Source organism: Esox lucius, chromosome 20 (assembly GCF_011004845.1).
Source record: "Esox lucius isolate fEsoLuc1 chromosome 20, fEsoLuc1.pri, whole genome shotgun sequence".
NCBI lineage: Eukaryota > Metazoa > Chordata > Actinopteri > Esociformes > Esocidae > Esox > Esox lucius.
The window spans coordinates 496,346-522,171 of record NC_047588.1 but is presented as its reverse complement, the minus strand read 5'-3'; the positions used below and the strand labels follow the sequence as shown (position 1 = coordinate 522,171).

Below are 25,826 nucleotides of genomic sequence, written 5' to 3'. Positions count from 1 at the left end.
GAAGATTTGTGGTGACGCCTTAAAATGATCGAACAATTCTGGTTCTGTTGTGGCAACAATTGCAAGGCACTCTCGACAAAGTACCTGTTTTTGGTCAACGTCATCCTGTCTGTAGCAGAAATATTTCCATGTAATTGATGATGCATTCATTTTTGCAATCAAATTCTCCATTTCGGTCTTTTTTGCCTGTTCCTCGCTCATCATTTCGTCACGCGCAAGCATAGCCTGCATGTCAACTAAGTGTAGCAACGAACCGTAAAAATAATAATAAACTGTGTATCCAATAACACATAAATCAGAGTAAATTACTTATATCAGACAGATATAACGCTGGTTTTCCATTTGAAAATAATATATATTGTAGACTGATATATTTTTACCTTACTAAATCGCACGTTCTGCGATGTGACTATTGTGGATGCGTACATCACAATGTCGATGCTGAAACTATATATCGTGCAGCCCTTCTGGATATCCAATCATTTTCTTTGATAAAAACCGAAGTTTCAATTATTGCCCCTCCCGTCCATTTCGGATTAAGTTTGGTTGGCTCTAGGATTGCTAGCAAAAAATACTGTGCCTGTGGCCAGTTTTCTTTGATTCACTCTTACAATTTGAATATTACACAAAAAACAGGTGCAGTCATACTTCTACTAACTTAAACATTTCCAAAAAAGATCGTCTTTCTCTTTTGAGGAAAATTATAAATGCTTTTATTTAATCTTGCGTAGACTACTGTAATGCTTTGTTTAGATACCTCAACAATAAGTCCCTGGGTAAACTCCAAGTTGTACAGAATTCAGCTGCCAGACTTACAAGGACTAAATCAAGGTCTCAGTGTTGGCAGCTCTACATTGGTTACCAGTAAGTTTCAGAGTAGATTTAAACATTATTATTATCACTTTTAAGGCACTAGATGGTCTGGCACATGATTACATTAGTGAAATGCTAAACTCATACTGCACTGTTAGGCCTCTCAGATCAGCTGAAAAAGGACTTCTGGCTGACCCGGAGTCTAGAATAAAAACTAAAGGGAACAGGGCCTTTGCTATACGGGCCCCTAGACTCTGGAACAGCCTACCACAGAATGTCAGAGATGCTTTGTCAGTGCATTCTTTTAAATCTTACCTAAAAACTCATTTTTATAAGATGGCTTTCACTAATATTTTATCATTGTGATTACATATATTTTTACTTCCTTAAATTTTTTAAATATATGTTTTTTATATATATTTTTGATTATTATTATTTAAATGTATTTCTATTTTTATTGTGCAAAGAAGTTTTTGTAATTGTACTAAAAAAGTGTTATACAAATAAAGCTAATATTATTCTATATTCTGGAGCAAGGCTGGTTCTAATAATGAGATGGATAAAAAGCGAAGTCAGGTTAGTCACAACTGGGGTAGGAGAGAAAACCTACCGGATGGTAGATCTCCAGGACCAGGATTGAGCATTAGTGTTCTGGAGTTTTCCAGGCCTGGACACAGAGAAGCATCCCCATAGCATACACAGATCCTATATTGGCACCAGAAATCTGAAACAAACTGGCTAAAAATACGGGATCAGATATCGGCAACAGTGAGTCTGTTATGAGCCGATGCCATGAAACAGATTTCCCTAACAACATGCCGTAAAAATGTGAGTTGTTGATGATAGGCAGACTGGAAACATGGGGGCTATGCCTACGATAACAACAATGATGTCTGTACTTATTAGTACTTATTACTACACATCTAACAGCCACTAGTGAAGTCGGTATTTACAAACTTTCCAAAACAAGTGTTTCAAATGGTGATTGTAGACAGCCGCTGATACTATCTAAAAAGTTCTAGCTAAATTAGCTGTTGCTTGCTAACACCATGTTCATTTATAAAACACTTAAGCAAGTGGTCAGGCCTCAAAACATCTATAGCTTATTAACTCAGCATTTCGCTAATCATTCTTACATGAGAAAAGGGCAAACATTTCTGACAAACCTCTTAGCTACACCGCTAGCGTATGCCCTAAGGATTCCTATTGCGTATGGGTCAGCCATATTTGTAAGTTCAGTGATATTCAATAGGCACTTGGCCGAGTCATTTGCACTAACATGGGGCCAACAGCAAGCAACTGAAAGATAGATTACCAGCAGACCGACATTCATATTGGCCTGTTTCTTCCTTAATTCTGCTTGCTACAGATTTCAGAGATGTAACGAGATATTGCAAATAACATTTCAATAACTTTCAGCTAAAATGCAGGTGTGAAGTATTTTTTTATCATGACATTTCAAAATGCATTCCGTTTGCAGGGAAAGTTTCAAAACCTTGGTTTTAGAGTATGTACTAATGGAAATTCAACCCATTGTACAACACCAAGACTTGGGTACATCACCAGCTTGTGCCCTCGAAGGTACAGTGTACCTCAAGCATTGTTTCAGTACGCTATCAGCTTGTATGCTGTCCCAAGTAGAGCTGAAACCTTTTCTATGGGAATGCCCCATCAAATATTGACCTTCAATTAAAAAGTGCAGTTCTGAAACAGATGCCCCCGCTTCGCTTTGCAGGATGTAGGCCTCAGCAGAAAAAAACAGACAAAAAAATGACCACAGAATATACTCCGCATAAACACACAGACCAACATACCTAAGGTGAACATTATACACAAAAATCACACATGCCTCATAAAAATTTATATTCAAAATACACTGTACCTTTAAGCCCAACCATACACTCTCACAATTGTCTATACAAATCCATGTAACATGCTATTCACAATTTAGGTCATTAACAGGGGCCCCTGAATGGCACAGCTGTAAAATAACAGTCAGGGTTAAGGCTGATTTATACCTCAATGTCAAACGCGTCTGCGTAGGATTCGTGCACCCGCTCAAAAATCTAAAAGCGTGTAGCTACACATAAGTGAACCGCAGAGCCACACAAGCAATGATTGGTTGGATGGCGGAGGGAGGGTTTTACAGAGAGTACGGAATTCCGGCCAAATTTGACTTCCTGTATCACCAAAGATGAAACCACAATGGAGTCTGGAGGCATGGCTCAAATCGAGGAACTTTTGATAGTATAGGAGAAATTCTGGGCGAAGAGCCAGCAACTTGCCAGAAAAGGTGGAACCTGATGAGGGACCAGTATGTAGGACTAAAGAAGATATTGAAGAGTAAAAGTGAAGATGCAGGAGGGAACAAAGCACCTCAGGTTTATATAATGCTTTCTTGGCTGTCCGGGCACATAAAACACAGTAAAACCAGCTCCGATTTTGGCAAGGACATAAGGTAAGTACTGAGGTAAAGTTGGTTTTACATTCAGAGATATTCAACAGAGATTCAACAGAGATTCGAAGCAAACATTTATACATTAAAAACAAATTGCATTCCTCACTGATAACTATGAGTTATCAAAATATTCTATATTAGGTTGGATAACTTTCACAAGCCTTTGTTTGATCAAACAATCAAACATAGATATCTTGCACATTCTCTAACATTGAAAAACGTTATTATATTGTAACAACTTTTCAAAATATTTTCAAAGAAACTTCATTCCAAGTTCAAAATATTCTACCCTAGGGTGGACAACCTTTACAACCTTTTAAATTGATCGAAAAAGTTCACTAATATTTTTTGTACACTTACATTTAATACACATTTTCAAATTTTGAAAATTACCATTGAATTGCAATAACTTTTTCTAAAAGTATCATAGAAACTTCATTCCAAGTTCTAAATATTCTACCCTAGGGGGGACAACTTTTACAACCTAACATGCAGAGCTGGAGGCTGATGGGGAAGCATCGTCAATCTCCATGGCAGAAGTCACTGATGTAGTCAAACAACTCCACAGTGGCAAAGCTCCGGGGATTGACGAGATCCGTCCAGAAAAGCTTTGGGTGTGGAGAGGATGTCTTGGATGACACGCCTCTTCAACATTGCGTGGGAGTCGGGGAAAGTGCCAAAGGAGTGGCGGACCGGGGTGGTGGTTCCCCTGTTCAAAAATGGGGAACAGAGGGTGTGTGCCAATTACAGGGCAATCACACTTCTCAGCCTCCCTGGGAAAGTCTACTCAAAGGTAATGGAAAAGAGGGTTCGGCAGATAGTCAAACCTCAGATTGAAGAGGAACAATGCAGATTCCGTCCTGGTCACGGAACAACCAACCAGCTCTTTACTCTTGCAAGGATCCTGGGAATATGCCCATCCAGTCTACATGTGTTTTGTGGATCTGGAGAAGGCGTATGACCGGGTCCCCCGGGAGATACTTTGGGAGGTGCTGCGGGAGTATGGGGTGAGGAGGTCCCTTCTGAGGGCTATCCAATCCCTGTACGTCCAACGTGAGAGCTGTGTTCGGGTTCTCGGGAGTAAGTCGGACTCGTTCCAGGTGGGGGTTGGCCTCCGCCAGGGCTGCGCTTTGTCACCAATCCTGTTTGTAACTTTTATGGACAGGATAACGAGGCGTAGTCGTGGTGGGGAGGGGTTGCAGTTAGGTGGGCTGGGGATCTCATCGCTGTTTTTTGTGGATGATGTGGTCCTGATGGCATCATCGGTCTGTGACCTTCAGCACTTACTGGACCGGTTTGCAGCAGAGTGCGAAGCGGTCAGGATGAGGATTAGCACCTCTAAATCAGAGGCAATGGTTCTCTGCAGGAAACCGATGGAGTGCCTCCTCCGGGTAGGGAATGAGGCGTTACCCCAAGTAAAGGAATTCAAGTATCTCGGGGTCTTGTTCGCGAGAGGGTGGGGACAATGGAGCGGGAGATTGGCCAGAGAATCGGAGCAGTGGGAGCGGTATTGCATTCGCTTTACCGCACCGTTGTGATAAAAAGAGAGCTGAGCCGCAAGGCAAAGCTCTCGATATACAGGTCAATTTTCGTTCCTACCCCCACCTACGGTCAAGAAGACTGGGTAATGACCAAAAGAACTAGATCGCGAGTACAACTGGCTGAAATGGGTTTTCTCAGAAGGGTGGCTGGCTTCTCACTTAAGGATAGGGTGAGAAGCTCAGCCATCCGTGAGGAACACGGAGTAGAGCCGCTGCTCCTTTGCATCGAAAGCAGCCAGTTGAGGTGGTTCGGGCATCTGGTAAGGATGCCCCCAGGATGTCTCCCTAGGGAGGTGTTCCAGGCACGAAGATGAGATGAGATGAAGATGAGATGATTGATTGATTGACCAATTAATTCTAATCTGAAATATACTTAAGTAATTGCTTTTTCAATGTAAGAAATTTGGTATAAATTTGAGGTGTGACTGTATGATCAAATCAAAGGCTGTAAAAGTTGTCCAGCCTACAGGCTGAATATTTAGAACCTATTTCTATGAAACATTTTGAAATAGTTATTGCAATGAAACTGCATTTTTCAAAATTTGCAGAATCTAAAATAAATCCAGAAATTCACATTGTATGATTTTTAAGTAATTAATTTGTATTTTATTGTATGACATAAGTATTTGATCACCTACCAACCAGTAAGGCGCCCGGCTCTCACAGACCTGTTAGTTTTTCTTTAAGAAACCCTCCCGTTCTCCACTTATTACCTGTATGAAAGACACCTGTCCACACACTGAAACAGACACAATGGCCAAGACCAGAGAGCTGTGTAAGGACATCAGGGATAAAATTGTAGACCTGCACAAGGCTGGGATGGGCTACAGGACAATAGGCAAGCGGCTTGGTGATAAGGAAACAACTGTTGGCGCAATTATTAGAAAATGGAAAAAGTTCAAGATGACGATCAATCTCCCTCGGTCTGGGGCTCCATGCAAGATCTCAGCTCGTGGGGCATCAATGATCATGAGGAAGGTGAGGGATCAGCCCAGAACTACACGGCAGGACCTGGTCAATGACCTGAAGAGAGCTGGGACCACAGTCTCAAAGAAAACCATTAGTAACCCACTACGCCGTCATGGATTAAAATCCTGCAGCACACGCAAGGTCCCCCTGCTCAAGCCAGCGCATGTCCAGGCCCATCTGAAGTTTGCCAATGACCATCTGGATGATCCAGAGGAGGAATGGGAGAAGGTCATGTGGTCTGATGAGACAAAAATGTAGCTTTCTGGTCTAAACTCCACTCGCCGTGTTTGGAGGAAGAAGGATGAGTACAACCCCAAGAACACCATCCCAACCGTTAAGCATGGAGGTGGAAACATCATACTTTGGGGATTCTTTTTATGCAAAGGGGACAGGACGACTGCACCGTATTGAGGGGAAGATCTTGGCCAACAACCTCCTTCCCTCAGCAAGAGCATTGAAGATGGGTCGTGGCTGGGTCTTCCAGCATGACAACAACCCGAAACACACAGCCAGGGCAACTAAGGAGTGGCTCCGTAAGAAGCATCTCAAGGTCCTGGAGTGGCCTAGACAGTCTCCAAACTTGAACCCAATAGAAAATCTTTGAAGGGAGCTGAAAGTCTGTATTGCCCAGCGACAGCCCCAAAACCTGAAGGATCTGGAGAAGGTCTGTATGGAGGAGCGGGCCAAAATCCCTGCTGCAGTGTGTGCAAACCTGGTCAAGAACTACAGGAAACGTATGATCTCTGTAATTGCAAACAAAGGTTTCTGTACCAAATATTAAGCTCTGCTTTTCTGATGTATCAAATACTTATGTCCTGCAATAAAATGCAAATGAATTACTTAAAAATCATACAATGTGATTTTCTGGATTTTTGTTTCAGATTCCGTCGCTCACATTTGAAGAGTACCTATGATAAAAATGACAGACTTCTACATGCTTTGTAAGCAGGAATACCTGCAAAATCGGCAGTGTATCAAATACTTGTTCTCCCCACTCTATTTTTCTTTGTAAATCACATTGAATTGCGCTATATAAATAAACTTGCTCTGAACAATCTGAAAGTGGTTTGAGGTTTTAGTCATTCAACTAAAAAGCTATTGAATGTTAAAATTTTAAAACACTCAAAATAAAATAAAAACTATTTTAGCAAAAATTCAAAGGCTGTGAAACGTGGGTGTCCTCTTTGAACAATTTGAAAGTGGTTTGAGGTTTCTAAGTCATTCAACAAAATCTATTGAATGTTTCAATTTTCAAATAGTTTCTAAAAAAAACTAAATTTTTGTAAAATCCAAATGATGTGCAACATGTGGATGCCCTCTCTGAACAATTTGAAAGTGGTTTCAGGTTCATAATTCACTTAGCAATAAAGCTAATGAGTGTTTACATTTTCAAATGTTTATAAAAAAGTTTCTTACAATTCAAAGGCTGTGCAACTTGTGGAGGTGATCTCCATACAATTTGAAAGTGGTTTGAGGTTTGTAAGTCATTCAACAAAAAGCTATTGAATATTTAAATTTTCAGATGTTTATAAAGAAAAATATAGAAACCTTTTTTAGAAAATCCAAAGGCTGTGCAACATGTGGGTTTAATCTTTGAATTTTAAAGTGTTTTGAGGTTTCTAAGCCGCATGGTAAAAAGGTATTGAATTAATTACTTGGAGGCATGTAATTTATAGACGTCCCTACCATAAGCAGACGGCTGTGTTCGTCATTTGATACATTGGGTTATAGTGTGGCTGAGCCCGGGAAAACAAGACCTGATCTTGGGTTTTGAATATCCGTTGAATATCTAATATTGAATATCAAACCATCTTTACATCGGTAAACAGATTACTGCAGATGAATAGCTAACAGCTATACAGTACCTATAATGAAAACAACGACTCAACCCGAATCACTCCATGGCTGGTTTGTTTCATTAGAGAACAAATAGACAGCTAACCACTACCCCATTTAAACTACACTGTGTTAATTGAAAACGAGAGCAATATGTTCGTCGCTGGTGCAGTTGCGTCCATTGCAATATAACACCAAGTTGCAGTCTATCCCGAACAAACCATAATGCCTTATTGGTTTGGGATGGCTAGCTATTTGCTACACAGTACCTATAATGAAAACCAGGACTCAAATCACTCCATGGCTAGTTAATTTCTTTAGAAAACAAATGAACATTTGAATAGCTAACCACTACGCCATATAAATCAAAAACGAGATCAGTATAAACAAGTCCTAATGCCAAATTTGTTCAGTCAGCCCCAAGGATCGAACCCCAGTCACCAACTTGACAGTACACATCTGTAACCATTAAGCTATGTTGGGGATGCGTAGCTAATAGCTATACAGTACATAAGAAAAAAATTACTAGAGTAATTTCATGGTTTCTTTCGTAAACAAATAGACAGTTGAATAGCTAACCAATACGCAATTGGGGTAAATTTGGTTTTATGTTTGATATTCAGAGTTTGATCGTCAATACCTCTTCCAAATAAAATCGTACAAAAGACGACAGTGGAATAGGGTAGAGAGCAAGGTACACCTCTTGATTTTATCTAGCTTTTCGTTTAGCAGAGTCCAAAATGTCACAAAACGCTGTCAAATGTCTGTTCAGTAGTTTAGGGACCATCTTGAAAGTGTAATACCCCTGATTCAATGTGACTGAAAAAATATATTTTGCGTCAACATAATAACAGCTTCCTTTGTAAAGGAAAATCATAGGTACAGACACTTTTAGTGTTATTAAACAACACTCATTTTCTACTGGTTGTTAGACCTTATATATTTCATTTTATAATAGATTCTTATAGAGGAGACATATACACCTACAACCACTTGTATGTTGGTCACTGACATTTAGATTTGCTCTTTTACATTTCGGAGATTATATCAGAATTGATCCTTCAATACAATACGTTTTTAATAGCCCAATATCCATATGAGTAAAACATCCAAAAACAAGTGTGCTGTGTTCCCAGATTCATTATCTTGATTTTATTTTAAAATGTCATGCATTGTTACAACTCTATTACATAATTGACATGAACAATTTTTTATAGTTTCTAATCCTGATGACATGGGACCTCTAAAACCACTTGCATTTTGTTCACTGACCTTCTTTGTGAAAAGTACGCCCCTTAGATTTGCCATTTTCAATTTCAGTACATTTACAGTAATGTATCTTTCGAAACCACTATTTTTTGATAGCTCACTATCCATATGAGTTAGACATCTAAAAACAAGTGTGCTTTGTTCCATTACCTCTATTCTGAAAGGTACACCTCTTATTTCATTATCTGTATTTTTTATTACATGCGCTATTACCTAATTCACATGAACTGTTTTTAAGATACATTTCTGTAAATTCACCAAAATCTAAAATGGCAAAACTAAGGGGCGTGCCATTTTAGACAAGGAAGGTCTTGACAAGGAAGGTCAGTGAACAAAATTAAAGTGGATTTAGAGGCCCATGTCATCTGGATTGGAAGCTATTAAAAATAGTTCATGTGAATTAGGTAATTGAGTTGTAATAACAAATTTTATACAGAGAATTAATAGGAAAGTTAAAGGAACACACCACATTGTAGATTTGTAGCTCATATGGATAGTGAGCTATTAAAAATAGCATTAGAGAAGGACAAAAGCTACTAAAATGAACTACATTGAAAATGGCAAATCCACAGACTGTCCTCTGGTGAAGGAAGGTCAATGACCAATATAAATGTGGTTTCAGGGGTACATGTTTTCTTGACAGGAAATTATTAAAAATATTATATTAAATGTATCTATATTTGGTAATAGAGTTGTATTGATACATATATTTTAATATAAAATAAATAATTTACTTTAGAATATTGGTGTACCTTTGAGAGGATAGGTACAGGAACACACCACACTTGTTTGTAGATCTCCATCTCAAATGGTTAAGAGCTATTAAAAAGGTATTGCATAGATGGGTATACAATTGTTTTTAGAGGCACATGTCACCTGGATAGAAACTTATTGTAAAACACATCAGTATGTTAGAGTTGTAATAAGATAAACTTTTTTTCAAAAATGAAGACATCATGGGGAAAATGAGAGGTGTAACTTTGTAAGAACAGGTAAAGGAACAAACATTTCTGTACATCTCTAGCTGATATGTGTTTTGAGCTAATAGAAAAATGCAGTTTAGAACGAGTAACTTAAGCAGAAGGAAAAACAGCTATTTATAAGGGAAACATAAATTGATTTAGAGCTAATATGTCTCTTGGATAATATAATCTGAATAAAGAATTAGCTTATTTGTGTTTATATTTTTTTAGTATAATCAAATAATGACACAATTTTTAATTAGAAATGTGGAGAAAAAAATTGAAGTAGGAACAAGAAAGAAAATGTTGAAATAATGATTTCTGCTAAATGCACTTTTAAGACGGTCCCTTAGCCTTATCCGCGTAATTTCCCTCCATTGAAAGTAACGGAACAAAACAGACAAACAAAAGGGCTTACCTTACTCTCTACCTTAACATGATTCTATACACTCACCTAAATAATTATTAGGAACACCTGTTCAATTTCTCATTAATGCAATTATCTAATCAACCAATCACATGGCAGTTGCATCAATGCATTTAGGGGTGTGGTCCAGGTCAAGAAAATCCCCTGAACTGCAAACTGAATGTCAGAATGGGAAAGAAAGGTGATTTAAGCAATTTTGAGCATGGCATGTTTGTTGGTGCTAGACGGGCTGGTCTGAGAATTTCACAATCTGCTCAGTTACTGGGATTTTCACGCACAACCATTTCTAGGGTTTACAATGAATGGTGTGAAAAGGGAAAAACATCCAGTATTGCGGCAGTCCTGTGGGCGAAAATGCCTTGTTGATGCTAGAGGTCAGAGGAGAATGGGCCGAGTGATTCAAGCTGATAGAAGAGCAACTTTGACTGAAATAACCACTCATTACAACCAAGGTAAGCAGCAAAGCATTTGTGAAGCCACAACACGCACAACCTTGAGACGGATAGGCTACAACAGCAGAAGACCCCACCGGGTACCACTCATCTCCACTACAAATAGGAAAAAGTGGCTACAATTTGCACAAGTTCACCAAAATTGGACAGTTGAAGACTGGAAGAATGTTGCCTGGTCTGATGAGTCTCGATTTCCTTTGAGACATTCAGATGGTAGAGTCAGAATTTGGCGTAAACAGAATGAGAACATGGATCCACTGTGCAGGCTGGTGTTGGTGGTGTAATGGTGTGGGGGATGTTTTCTTGGCACACTTTAGGCCCCTTAGTGCCAATTGGGCATCGTTTAAATGCCACGGCCTGCCTGAGCATTGTTTCTGACCATGTCCATCCCTTTATAACCACCATGTACCCATCCTCAGATGGCTACTTCCAGCAGGCTAATGCACCATGTCAACCCAATAGAGCATCTTTGGGATGTGGTGGAACGGGAGCTTCGTGCCCTGGATGTGCATCCCACAAATCTCCATCAACTGCAAGATGCTATCCAATCAATATGGGCCAACATTTCTAAAGAATGCTTTCAGCACCTTGTTGAATCAATGCCACGTAGAATTAAGGCAGTTCTGAAGGCGAAAGGGGGTCAAACACAGTATTAGTATGGTGTTCCTAATAATCCTTTAGGTGAGTGTATATATCGCTGTCGTCTTTGTAGGACGTTTTTTGGGTGCGCTATTAACAAAAGCAAAATCTGAATATCGAACATAAAACCAAATTTACCCTGTTTACGCAATTTGAACTACTCTATGTAAATCGAAAACGAGAGCAATATGTTTGTTGCCGGCGCAGTTTGTCCATCGCTATAAAACGTGAACATTCAGTCTTTCCTGAACAAAACCTAACGCCAGATTTGTTTGGGCCATGAGAAAGATTGAACCCCGGTTGTGAGTATGATAGGCCACATCACTAACCACTACACTATTTAACAATGGGTAGTAATATTGCCTGAAATGCAACAGTGAGTTAGTATTGCAGCAAAATTGGCCATTAAAATCCTTTCAAAATGGGTTGATCTACATGTGATAAACCATGACATTCATTGAACAACCGACTTAACTTCAGAAAAGGGTATCTGGACTACACACTAGCTTTTAATAATAGGACCTACAACGCTTAAAGCTGGGTTTTCTGAAGCGATATGTGGCTCCTGGTGCAATTTGGCTGCTAAAACATAACAGAACTGGTGTAGAAAGAATTGGCAGTTTTATGAGGGAATGAGCACATTTTGAACTCAAGATTAAAAGATGTGCCAAGGCTATCTAAACCCCCAGAAGTACCAAAAGTGTATTTGCTCAGGAAATAACATTCAGCGAAGCCATATGAACCTTAAGACACCTAGCAACAGACAATCCAACACTACAGAACGATAATCGAATAATATAAAACGGTTCCACACCCAACTATCACCCAAACCACTGTACAGATAAAAGCAAAAATAAATGATAATTTATAGGCAGAGCTGTCTTTCAAGTCTGGTGATGGTCTCAAGACCAAAAGCTCAGACAATAAACTGAGAAAATATGTATGTAGTGAGATGTATACAGCAGGGATGAACCGATAAGAAAATGTCAGCTGATACAGTCAGCCAATATTCATAGAACACAGTAAATACCATTGGGTTTTCTGTACCTGTGTTCCCTGAAATAAACTAAATAAAAATGTTGCTTCTGATGTTGCTTTCACAACCCGTTTTCCCAAAAAGTTGGGATGCTGCGTACATTTTTTATAAAAACCCTATATTCAATCGAAAATAGTACAAAGACAACATATCAAATGTTGAAACTGAGACATTTTATTGTTTACAGAGGTAACCAAAGACTGGAAAAGTTGTGTAATGCAAAAAAACTAAACCTGTTGATAAAAGAACAGTAACATGATTGGGTATTAAAAAATTATTACAGAGAGGATGGGCCTGTCAGAAGAGTGGATGCGGAGGGGTTCACAACTGTGAAAGATGGCACACGCAAATACTGAAACAATTTAAGAATAACGTTTTTCAATGTAAAATTGTGAAGAGTTTGGGGATCTCATCATTTACAGTACATAATATCATTAAAAGATTCAGAGAACCTGGATAAATCTCTGAATGCAAGGGACAAGGCGGAAAAGCATATTAATATATTTATATTAATATATTTTCTCCCCTTTTTTCTCTGCCCATGTGCGACTGTATGTCTTCCTCTAGCCTGGTCGGACTTCAGGGGGTTTCGGATAGAGTATGTATTTTGGTATGTGTGTGCAAGGCTTTGGCTAGGAATCCTGGGCCCCCTGAAAAGATACATGCCTTGGCTCCCTCACTTATAGACCACATTGCCGCCACCAATCTGTTTACCAATACGCTGACGAAAGAAAAAGAAGAGGGGCAAATGTACCGTGTCCTATGCAGATCTCAGATGAGATACCGCAATCCACCATTGCCGAAAATTCTCCTCGCAATTGTTCAATCCCTGGACAATAAAATGGACGAACTACATGCACAGATTAACTTTCAACAGGATATTGCAAACTGATGTGTACTAGCATTCGTGGAATCATGGCTGGATTCTTCGGTGCCAGACTTGTGTGTCACTCCTGCTGGCTTTTCCATCCATTGGCAGGAAAGGTCGGAGTCAGGTAAAAGTAAGGGCGGAGGGGTCTGCATTATGGTTAACTCATGCAGGGAAACGGATGTTGCAGTGCTATCTACGCATTGTTCCCCAGACCTAAAGCTACTGTCTGTAAAGATACGGCTCTTCTACCTTCCGCAGGAATTCAACTCAGCTATTATCACATCAGTCTATATACTCCCGCAAATGGTTCAAACGTGCACACTGGAAGTCCTACATGCAGTAACAAATGGACTAGAGATATGAGATATGAGGAAAGTTTGACCAAAATACCACCAGCGCATTAACTTTCCTTCCCGGGGTGATCAGACTCTTGACCATTGTTATTCACATATACGGAATGGTTACAACCCCTCCCCCGCCCTGCATTTGGGAAAGCAAACCACACATACATTTTGCTCCTCCCATCCTACAGACAACTTCTAAAACTGAAGAAACTGTTTCTCAGACAGTTCAATGCTGGAATGAGGAATCCATTACTGCCCTACGGGACTGTTTTGAAACAACGGACTGGCAGGTGTTCTGTGATGCAGCCGATGGGAAAATCAATGAATACACAGACTGTCTCAGCACATATCTCTAAATGTATCAACGATGTCGTCCCGAGGTCGTGTCCTCAGGGTGTTCGCTAACCAACTAGTGGAGGTGTAGCGCCCTCCTACTTCAAACAGACACGTGGAGCAGACTGACATCTGCTCCACCCTTCCTGACACCTTGGACCCCTTTCAATTTGGATACCGCCCCAACAGATCTACGGATGATGCCATTGCCCTGACGACACACACCGCACTCTCCCACCTGGAAAAAGGCAACACATATATGAGGATGCTATTTGTGGACTACAGTTCTGCATTAAACACTATTGGGCCCGCCAAGCTACTGGCCCTTAACACCTCTCTCTGAAATTGGATCCTGGACTTCCTGACGGGCCAATCCCAGGTGGGCTAGAATGGGCAACCTCACCTCCTCTACACTGACCCTGAGCACTGGAGCCCCACACAACTGCGTGGCCACACACAGCTCCAACATCATCCTCAAATTTGTGGACGACACTACTATCCTGGGTCTCATCTCGAATAAAAATGAGACTGCTTACAAAGAGGAGGTAAGGAACCTGGCTAAATCGTCTGTAAGACTAAAGAGATAATCATGGACTTCAGGTGGGGGGGGGGGGTCTCATGCCCCCATACACATCGATGGAGCTGAAGTGGAGAGTCACCAAATTCAAGTTTCTCTGTGTGTTCAACAAGGATGACCTCACCTGGTCCAGAGAAGTGAATTCTGCAGTGAAAACTGCCCAAAAACGACTATAATTTGGCATGTCTGCAAAAACTCTAACCAACTTATACAGGTGCACCATTGAAAGCATTCTCTCAGGCTGCATTACTGCCTGGTACGGCAGCTGCTCCGCTGAAGACTGCATGTTCCTCCAGAGAGTGGTAAAGTCTGCAGAGCGCATCATCAGCTGCCATCTCCCCTCCGTGCAAGGCATCTACAATACATGATGCCTGAGGAAAGCACGGAACATCATCAAAGATCACAGCCACCCAGGCCATGGTCTTTTCACACTGCTGCTTTCTGGTAGATGCTTCGGGAGCATCGGAGCATGCACTTCCAGAAACAAATCGTTTTTTTCCTTCAGGCCATGAGGCTCCTCAATCAGCACACGAACATTCCAGATGCTCTGATGCCTTTCAGGTACTGCTAATCTACAGTACTCTTTTTATAATGCTCCTATGAACAGTGTTGAAAAGGAAGGTTTTGAGTGAGGAACAGAAGTGTTAAAATTTGGAAACTTCTGAAAATGTAACGCTCACTCACTCAAAACCTTCCTTTTCAACTTTTTTGGAAAGGAAAGAAAAAGGTGCAGGGGTCTTTTACATTTTCCAGAGCTGTATTTAAAGCTGTATATACATTTTCTTCTTCTTAATTCTCACTACATAGTTGTAGTGTCATATGCCACCATTCATGAGCGTATATAATATTTCAATAACTCCATCAATTACTGCTAGGTCACACTTGTGTATATTACTGCCATACTTAAATGTTCAATAATACTACCCAGATTGCTGCTCTATTAAAATACTACCCAGATTGCTGCTAGTTTACAGTACTCTCTTTTAAATGGCTGCTACTGCAGAGTGTAAAGAATATTGTTGCTTTATTTTATTATTTTCTGTCTAGGTATATTTTTGCTGATATATTCTTCTTCTTAACTCTAACTACGTAGTTTATTAGGTGCCATGTCATAAGAATTTCATTGTAAAGGATGATGCTGTGTTGTTTGGTGCATTTAACAAATAAACCAGCCAAGCCATGGGCCCTGTGAATCATATCCACCTTTCCCCATGTCAGTTGCGACCCTGTGTGTGAATGGAGGAAGCTTAACTTCCTCCATTCACAGTATACCTGCCCCACACTGGGCGCAAACCAGTTGTACTCCGCTTTTCAAAACACATTACTGCCCTCCTGGATATTGTTTCAACCATTTGAGATAAAGCACAAAAAGGGACAATTTTCGACATTTCAAGCTAGCTGTGGAATTAGCTCTTGGTATGTTCTTATCTCCGTTACAACTCCAAAAAAATAGAAACTACCCAAACAGGGACTAGGCACTATACCTTTTTATTATACCTGGGCCTTCCTTCTCTTCTCCTCATTGATTTCACTATGAAGCTTTTCTCTACTATATAACATACCTCCTGCCCTTTGACATACCTTGTGTTCTTTTTGTGGATGTGTGGAAGGTGTCTAGGATGGTTGCCAGTGCTGCAGCGCTGTGTACTCTGCTCCAGGAGGGATTTCAGCTTCATAGGAAAAAGGACTTTTTTGTCAAGGGAAAAGACGAGTGAATCATGTAGGCAATGTTTGTCTATCCTGAATAAATCCTAATATCCACCAGAACTGTTTTATTTTTGGCTTCCTATTTCGTAGCTACATAAAGTTATAGCCAGCAAAGTTTTTGTCTGTCCTGAACCTCAGGCATAATGTGTTTTGAGGGTTACGGGAGTCAAACGCGGGGCCTGTTGTTCCGTAGCCCTGTAACAGAATGATGGGAAAAAGAAAGTATGGAGAAGGTTTGGAACAGCTCATGATCTAAAGCATAACACATCATCTGTAAAACATGGTGGAGGGCAGTGTGATGGCATGGGCACGCATGGCTTTCAATGGCACTGGGTCACTAGTGTTTATTGATAATGTGACAGAAGACAGAAGCAGACAGATTAATTCTGAAGTGTATAAGGATATACAGTCTGCTCAGATTCAGCCAAATTCAGCAAAGTCTGATTGGACAGCGCTTCACTTTACAGATGGACAATGACCCAAAATATACTGCGAAAGCAACCCCAGAGTTTTTTAATGCAAAGAAGTGGAATATTCTGCAATGGCTATCACCTGATCTCAACCCGATCTAGCATGATTTCACATGCTGAAGACAATACTTAATACAGAAAGACCCACAAACCTAGCAAAGCATCACAAAGGAGGAAACCCAGCGTTTGGTTATGTCCATGTGTTCCAGACTTCAAGCAGTCATTGCCTACAAAGGATTCTCAACAAAGTATTACAACTTTACATTTTATTTATGATGGTGTTAATTTGTCCAATAAAATGTTTGCCCCTGAAATAAGGGTATGAAATGACTGTGTATGAAAATTGTTGCAATTCCTAAACATTTCATACAATATTCTTGTTCACACCCTTGAATTAAAGCTGGAAGTCTGCACTTCAACTAAATTTCAGTTGTTTCATTTCAAATCCATTGTGGTGGCGTACCTACATTATGAAAATTGGGTCAGTGTCCAAATATTACCGGGAAACTAACTATACAATTGCCATGTAATCGCCATACTTGGATTGTAAACCTGTTTTTAGTAATCCTGTAAATACTGACAATTCACAGGGCTGAACCTGACATTATCACTTAAAGAAATTCTAGAACATTTAATGAAAAAGCTTTCTACACATTCTTTATAATAGTAATCTTGTCTTGCATTTCTGCATTTTCCTGAAACAGAGCTGATGCAAGATCATTTCGCTATTATATTTAATTCCATTGAACAAAAGCATGTTACATACAAAAACATTTCTGATGCTATTCATAATAGAGACATGGTGTGGGCTAAGACTTGAAAAACAGCTTCAAGAGTTGCTGGTTAGGGCCACACCATTTGTCTCAGGTGCACATACAAATATTTTTAATATAATATTAATTTCTCAAGTAATTCCTAAAATGTGGAAAACCGCTGCCATATGCTGCCAACTGCTGCCACTTTATAAAGGTGGGCATATTGGTGTCCTTGATAGTCATCAGCCTTTGAACTGTCTTGCCTTGCAAAGATTCTGTAGTAATTGGCAAATATAAAGTTGTGGTCTTTGTTAATTTGACAATTGCATTTTTAAAAAGAATCAATGCGGTTTTAGAGCTGGGCACACTGTTACATGTTGAATGATTATGCCAAGACTTTGGATGAGAAAATTGTGCCGGTCTATTTACTGACTAAAATGTTATATAGTTGATCATTCTGCTTTGACTGAAAAACTGACCTCACTGAGCTTGGCCATAGCCACCTGCCTTTGGTTTTATAATTATCTCAGTGATAGATTACAGGTTATTATTACAGATCAGATCAACATTTCTTGCTGTTCACGATGGTGTTCCACACGGTTAGATTTTGTGTCCTTTACTGTTTACTCTGTATATAATCTGTGACTGTGAAAAACTGTAATTTTAATTTTTATGCTGAGGACACTGTTCTGTATGCCAGATTAGCATTCCATAATCTGCATTTTCAAAATGCAAATTCTCCACAATTCGGCATTTTAACCATTTTACCAGTGTTGTAATTTAACAAATGAACACCGGTGCACTTGGTGCTCTGGAATGCAGGAAAGAATAGTCTTACAGAATGCTGTGTATGTAGTTTTTTTAAACATGAACTTACAATGTTTACAAACACTTGCAATGCTTACAAACACTTCCAGTTTCTTCTGACAACCGGGAAGACAGCAGTTCGCGATGTGAAATGTAATTGATGTTGGTTTGCAAAGCGAAAGAATGACACAGAATTGCTGCATGTGGGCTTGCAAAAATCTTCTAAAAAAAGAGTGGATAGTGAATGTTATCTATTTGTAGAACAACATGATAACACTCTAATGAATGTTTATGGCTTGATGAGTATTTACTCCACTGGTGGCTATTTGGCAGAGTCTGTGTACCACCCCTATTTGAGATTATATGGGTCAGGTAGGGAAATTATAATTGCGTTTATGTATCGTTTAAGCATATCACAGTATCTTTAGAAGTCTGGTTACTTCAAGGAAAGGACATAATCAGAATTATCAATTTGGACATATAATCCTCATTATTTCTACAATTCAGTAACAATTCTTCCTCTGTGTGTAATGGACCATCTGTGACATGGCCTGGTTTCACTGACTCTTTGGGCCTCCCTAATCTGTAACATGTGATTGTTGAAAATATCAACATTTTACTATCATAGAGATATACATTTAGTTTTTAAACATATAATATCAATAATTTTCATTTAAAATAATAAAAAAAATAATACCAAACGTTAGATAACTAGCTCATGTGACAGCTGTCATGATGGGAGTGCTGGCATCACTTGGCTTCAGTTCAGTTATTTCGTAATTAATTAGGCACAATGCTAAAGTTAAAACAATTTATAAATGAAAAACAACTCACTTCAAATATAATTACAGCTGTGCTCATAAATATGGATACCCTGGCAGAAATTGTGAACATTTTGCATTGATTTAGAAAATATGACTGATCATGCAACAAAACAAAAAAAAATTAATTTAAGGATAGTGATCATATAAAGCCATTTATTATCACATTGTTTGGATCCTTCAGAAATCACCCAAATAGCCATGATCAAAGGTTTACATACCCTTGAATGTTTGGCCTTGTTACAGACACACAGGTGAAAATGGCAATTAAAGGGGAATTTCCCACACCTATGGCTTTTTAAATTGCAATTAGAGTATGTGTATAAATATTCAATGAGTTTTTAAGCTCTCACATGAATGCACTGAGCAGGCTAGATACTGAGCGATTGGGAGGAGAAAAGAACTGTCAAAAGCCCTGAGTAACAAGGTAATGGAACTTTATAAAGATGGAAAAGGATATAAAAAGATATCAAAAGCCTTTCAAATGCCAGTCAGTACTCAATCAATCAAATGTATTTATAAAGCCCTTTTTACAACAGCAGTCACAAAGTGCTTTACAGAGACACCCGGCCTTAAACCCCAAGGAGCAAACAACAGTAGTGTTGTGGAAATAAGTACTGTTCAATCACTTAAGAAGTGGAAAACTCTGGGAACTCTTGATACCAAGCCAAAGTCATGTAGACCAAGAAAGATTTCAGGCAAAACTCCCAGAAGAATTGTTCAGAATACAAAGAAAAACCCACAGGATACCTCAGAAGGAATAGAGGCTGCTCTGGAATAATATGGTGTTGTTGTTTTAAGGAGCACAATACGATGATACTTGAACAAAAATGAGCCACATGGTTGGATGGCTAGAAAGAAGCATTTCCTGCCCCAATACCACAAAAAAGCCCAGTTACAATATGCCTGACAACACCTTGAGACCCTTCACAGGTTCTGGCACACTGATATGGAGTGACGAGACCAAAATAGAGTTTTATGGTCACAACCATGACTAAATGACAGCACAGGTTTCGAATATCATACTAGCTAGTCTTCTAGAGAGAAAAGTTACAGAAGAAACCAGTTGGACGAAAGTAACACAGTGTTAACCAATGACATAAACTAGCAACAAACATTTTACTCACAGCATCTCCCGCCCCACACAAACCCTGCACTGCATTGAAAGGCAAAGTAGTGAGAACATGTAAGGTTTGGAGGATCAGACTTTTCGGGAATAAAATACCGTTCAAACGTTTGGGGTCACTGAGAAATGTCCTTGTTTTCATCAAGTTTATAATTTGACACCCCTGTTAACAGATCATATAATAGAAAACCCTTTTGCAATCTTGTTAGCACAGCTGAAAACTGTTGTGCTGATTAAAGCAGCAATAAAACTGGCCTTCTTAAAACTAGTTGAGTATCTGGAGTGTCAGAAATTATGGGTTTGATTACAGGTTCAAAGTATTCAGAAACAAATCACTTTTTTCTGAAACAAGTCAGTCTATTCTTGCTCTGAAAAATGAAGGCTACTCCATGCGAGAAATCGCCAAGAACCTGAACATCTCGCAACCTGAGCACAAACTGGCTCTAACCAGAATAGAAAGAGGAGTGGGAGGCTTGGTGCACAACTGAGCAAGAGGACAAATACATTAGTGTGTAGTTGGAGAAACAGACGCCTCACAGGTCCTCAAATGGTAGCTTAATTAAATAGTCTCAAAGTCAAGAGTGAAGAGGAGACTCCGGAATGCTGGCTTTCTAAGCAGAGTTGCCAAGCCATATCTCAGACTGGCCAATAAAAAGATTAAGACAGCGCTTGATTGGAGACAATTTCCTCCTACCACAAGACAATGACTGAACCTTACTATATTTAATATTCTTACTATAGTCAACTGCTATATTTCCTATTCAAACTCATTTCATGTGTTTTCGTGGAATCCAATGAAATTTCTAAGTGACCCCAAACTTTTGAACGATAGAGTATATGTATAAGGCTGTACTGCAAAATACAGTATGTCCACATTGTCTTGCCTAAAAAATAAACAGAAAATCCTGCAGTTGGCTAGTCCTTGAGATACCACAGGCGTTCTCAGTTAGGAAGGACAGCTTTTGGCTATTAAGCACCCCACTCATGAATGTCTTGCAACAAAGGCAAGTAGCTAAACTTTTTGTTATCATTGTGTAACTGGGATGATTTAAGATGCAGTGTAATAAAAAAAGTCCAAAAGGAAGGTTTTGAGTGAGAAACAGAAAGGTTAGAATTAAGAGACCACTGCAAATTGAACGCTTCTTTTCATCACTCAAAACTTTCCTTTTTCTACTTTCGAACCATCCTCGCCATGCACTTCACCCCAGCTGCTGTTTGCCATTCTTTTTGTAGGTCACTTGATGTCATTTTATGGTTGTTGAGAGACATTCGAATTAGTTGACGTCATCTCGGTCAGTGGAGAGTCGTTTTCGCCCTCTGCCAGTCTGTAGCTTTGTTGTCCCCAATGTCTGTTGCTTGACCTTGTTCTTATGAATCACCGTCTTTGAAATTTTCAGGATTGAAGCAACCTGACGCTCACTGTATCCCTCTGCCAGCAAAGCCAGAATTGAACCCTTTTCCTCACTCAAAGCTTTTTCTTTTTTTTTTTTTACTCTTTGGTCATGCTGGTTATATATAAAATATCTAAATAATAAATATTACATTAAGGCAGATTTAACACTATAATAGTTGTCTTTTTTAAGGGTGTAGCCAGATATTATATAAAGTAAATCAGAGGGACGTCTGGTGGAGCGCAGGGGTTGGGGTACCAACTTTGCCCAATTTTGAGCTAGGAAACCCTGTGTTCTTTCTGTATTTCATTTAAGATGTGAAAGACACTTAAAAACAAGTGACAACACTTTTTGTCACACAGCCAAAGTGCACTGGACTAAATTCCCCACGTGTGTGATAATTATTGGAGACAGGAGGCAATCTGGCTAACCAACTGAACATTTAATTAAAATTACAGAACTAAAAGACAGTCAACACAGCCACTATGTAAGTAGAAGTGATGACAAACTACAAGTAATACATTATTTTACCAGGACAGCAATCTTAACCACTAACACAAAAATAACAGAGGCAACTGAACCACTCCGGAATTATATTCGTATGGAACAATTTTGTAAACCGTGTTTACTTTCAGTATGACCATCAGTTGGTGCATTTATGTTTGCTATCAAAATCTGACCAGTGCTATTAGTCCTTTACGACTCACCAACAAAATAATTCTTGCTTCTCACTAGATCTGAATTCCCAACCATCGGACTGAAAGTCAGTTGCAGAAACGCCAGCCCACCATCGCCAACCCCAAGGCCCTAGCTAAAACAGGGATTCCTTTTAACCATGAATATGTCCATAACTGCCACTAGCAACCAGTCTCTGGTGGTAGGTAAACAGCACTTCTCATGTTGACTCTGAACCTAAATGCAAGTCATTAAGGACCAATAGCACTGGGATATGTTGATGTGGAACGTAATAGCACTACTGAACATAACACATGATCCCTGCCATGCCGTGTAGCCAGAGGTGTAAAGTCTCATATGTCCATACCCTTCGGACGAGATACTGCAATCTGCCATTACAGAGCATTCTACTTGCAAATGTTTAATCCCTGGAAAATAAGATTTACCAACTACACAAACTGCTGTGTGCTAGCGTTCGTGGAAATCTGGTTGGATCCCTTGGTGCCAGACTTGTGCATCACCCCTGCTGGTTTTTTAATCTACCGGCAGGTTAACTTTCGCTGGGGAATGGATGTGCTATCAACACACTGTTCACCAGACCTAAAGCTACTGTCTGTAAAGATATGGCCCTTCTACCTTCCGCAGGAATTCAGCTCAGCTATTATCATAGCAGTCTATATACCCCCACAGGTGGATAAAAAGCATGCACTGGACCTAAATTGAGTAGAAAATGGACTAGAGGATGCCCACCCTGAGACAGCTGCTATTGTTGTTTGTGATTTTAACAGAACAAATGAGGAAAGTTTTACCAAAATACCAACAGCACATTAACTCTCCTTCCCGGGGCGATCAGACTCTTGACCATTGTTATTCACAAATACAAAATGGTTACAAACCCCTCCCCCGCCCTGCATTTGGTAAGGCAGATCACACATCAGTTTTGCTCCTCCCATCCTATAGACAACACCTAAAACAGGAAAAAACTGTTTCTCAGACAGTTCAACGCTGGAATGAGGGATCCATAACTGCTCTACAAGACAGCTTTGAAACAACGGATTGGCAGAAGTTCTGTGATGTAGCCAAAGGGAACACTGATGAATACACAGACTGTCTCAGCATACAGTATTCCCCGATCAGCCCCAACATTATGACCACCTGCTTAATATTGTGTATGTCCCCCTTTCACCACCAAAACAGCCCTGACCCGTCGAGGCATGGACTCCACTAAACCTCTGAAGGTGTGCTGTAGTATCTAGAACCAAGACGTTTGCAGCAGATCCTTTAAGTCCTGTAAGTCACCAAATCATAGGACACTATGAGGTGATTCTGGAATGGCCTGGGAATGACATTTAGTTTCCACCAATAATAGCATTGCAACATTGGAATGAGAAAGGCAAATAATTCTGCTAATGCCCATGCATGCTTATAGATTAGATTCACCTTTATTGTCATTGAACAAGTACAAGAACAGTACAATGAAGTATTAATAGAACAAGGTGGATAATTTACAAGTATTAAGTATATGTATATTACAAGTGGAATGTACAGATGTGCAGTGAAGGAAAATACAGTGCAAATGGCAATACTAAATGTGCAATTAAGTCAAATAGAAGAGAGCAGAAAATGTCCAAGTATTAAGTCTAGTGTATGTTAGAAGTGGGTCTGGTGCGAGCATTAGAATTCCACTCTATCCATTTAGTCTGGTCATTGGTGATGGCTTATTTGGAATTACAGAATGGGCCTGTCGGTAAATGGAAAAAAAGACAGCTGACCCGTTTACCACTACTCACTTCTGTGATTATATGGAGGAGTGATAGTAAAAACTGAATCACCGAAAATGTATTCCTGGAACTTGGGAAAAAATAAATAATTGGCCAAATAATTGGCACTACAATGCCTTACTCATACACCCCACAACAAATTATTTGTGAAAATCCCCTTTGCTTGATTTGCCCCAGTAGGTCTGTTGAAATAGGTCTATCAAAGGGATCTTCTCGGCACAGCACTATTTAGGTCAGTTAATTAAGAGACCACGGCAAAATTAAGAAACCACTGCACCTTGTTCTTTCCTTTCCAAAAAAGTTGAAAAGGAGGGTTTTTAGGAAGGAATAGAAACATTCAATATGCAGTGGTCTCTTAATTTTAACCATTCTGTTCCTCACTCAAAACCTTCCTTTTGGACTTTTTGGAAAGGAAAGAAAAAAGTGCAGTGGTCTCTTAATTTTTTCCGAAGCTGTATTTTTTATATGATTGACGTCCAGGCTCTGACTGGGACATTTCAGGACACTGACGTTACTTGAAATATTAATTGTTCCCTATATCCTGATAAGAGCACCTTTCCCTGCTAAAGAGAAGCAGTGCCACCATGCCTAAATGTAGGTAATGTGATAGCCATTTTGGTTTTGTGGGGGGAAACATTTGGTTTCATCAGACCATTTACTAATAGGCTTGGATGATCTTTTTCTGAAAAATTGCTTCTGTTTTGCCACTGTACCCAAAGGCACTGTTTTGTGGAGATAATGCAAAATGGCTGTAATATGCAAGGAGCGCCCAGTTCCTGGAATAAATTACAGCTGTTAAGATTGTAGTTGGTAATCTCGTGAGGCTCGAAATCTCCTCAATCTCATCATGCCTTGTGGTTCAGGAAATTATTGTATTTGAAAAACGGTTTGAATGGACCACTGACTCCTGGTGCTAAGATTTCTATTGGATGTTACATTTCAAGAAAACTCCCACACCATGCTTGTTGATGGCATAGTTAAGTGTGGTTCTACTGCTTTAGCTTGATAACCCTTTTAGAATATTTTTACAGAAGTATTTAGTGCACCTAAATAAACAGCACGTGTTGCACCTCTGTCACTCAGTTATGCTTTCAACATTCTGCAGATGACTCAGCTTTATTGATGGTCAGAGGTAGTGGGCTGTTTACACATGAGCAAAATAAATGTTTGTTACTTTGAAGACATTTCTACAACCAGTTTGTACAAATAGTGCAAACCAAGAATAAACAGCAGCTTAACTCACCCAAAATGAAAATCGCATCTTATAGTCATAGTCAAGTACTGTATTTCACTTCTTCACATTATTACCTAAGCCACGCTCTACATTCCACATGACAATTTAGTCAATAAGCACCAATTACTGTGAATAGTTAATATAGGTTTCATTATGTCACTTTTGGATGATTGATTGACATTGGGGGTAGGTATTCCGGTTTGGTAGGTGGGACTTCCAGTGTGACGTATGTTCCGGGGTGGTATACTTCGTGTGATGTATGTTCCGGGGGTGGTACTTCCTGTGTGACGTATGTTAGGGGTTGTAACTTCCCGTATCCATGTCCGGGGGGTGAAATATGGTATGTGGGGGGTGTGTGGTTTGTAATTTGTGGTGGCTTCGATGTTTAACAATAGGGCTCCAAGGTTCTGGGAATGTTAAATTCACCAGACATTCAATGATAACATAAGTAGCAATAAGTCCGGTGTTTAACAACAGGGCCCCAGTGTTCGGGAATGTTAAATTCCCAAGGCATAAGATGTTATGATATGTA

General features: G+C 39.6%; 1 protein-coding gene across 3 annotated transcripts in view; it reads right to left on the bottom strand.

The window, feature by feature from the left end:
- LOC105007201 (transcription factor HIVEP3) overlaps positions 1 to 25,826 on the bottom strand; it is a 157,099-nt gene that overhangs the window by 101,237 nt on the left and 30,036 nt on the right. For 2 of the 3 annotated variants that reach the window (XM_013132831.3, XM_013132832.3), the window contains exon 2: positions 16,109 to 16,197. The exons of the other annotated variant lie outside the window; for it this stretch is intronic. The gene's annotated coding sequence lies outside the window, so the exon portion shown is untranslated. The remainder of the gene's footprint in view (positions 1 to 16,108; positions 16,198 to 25,826) is intronic. 3 annotated transcript variants of the gene reach the window in all.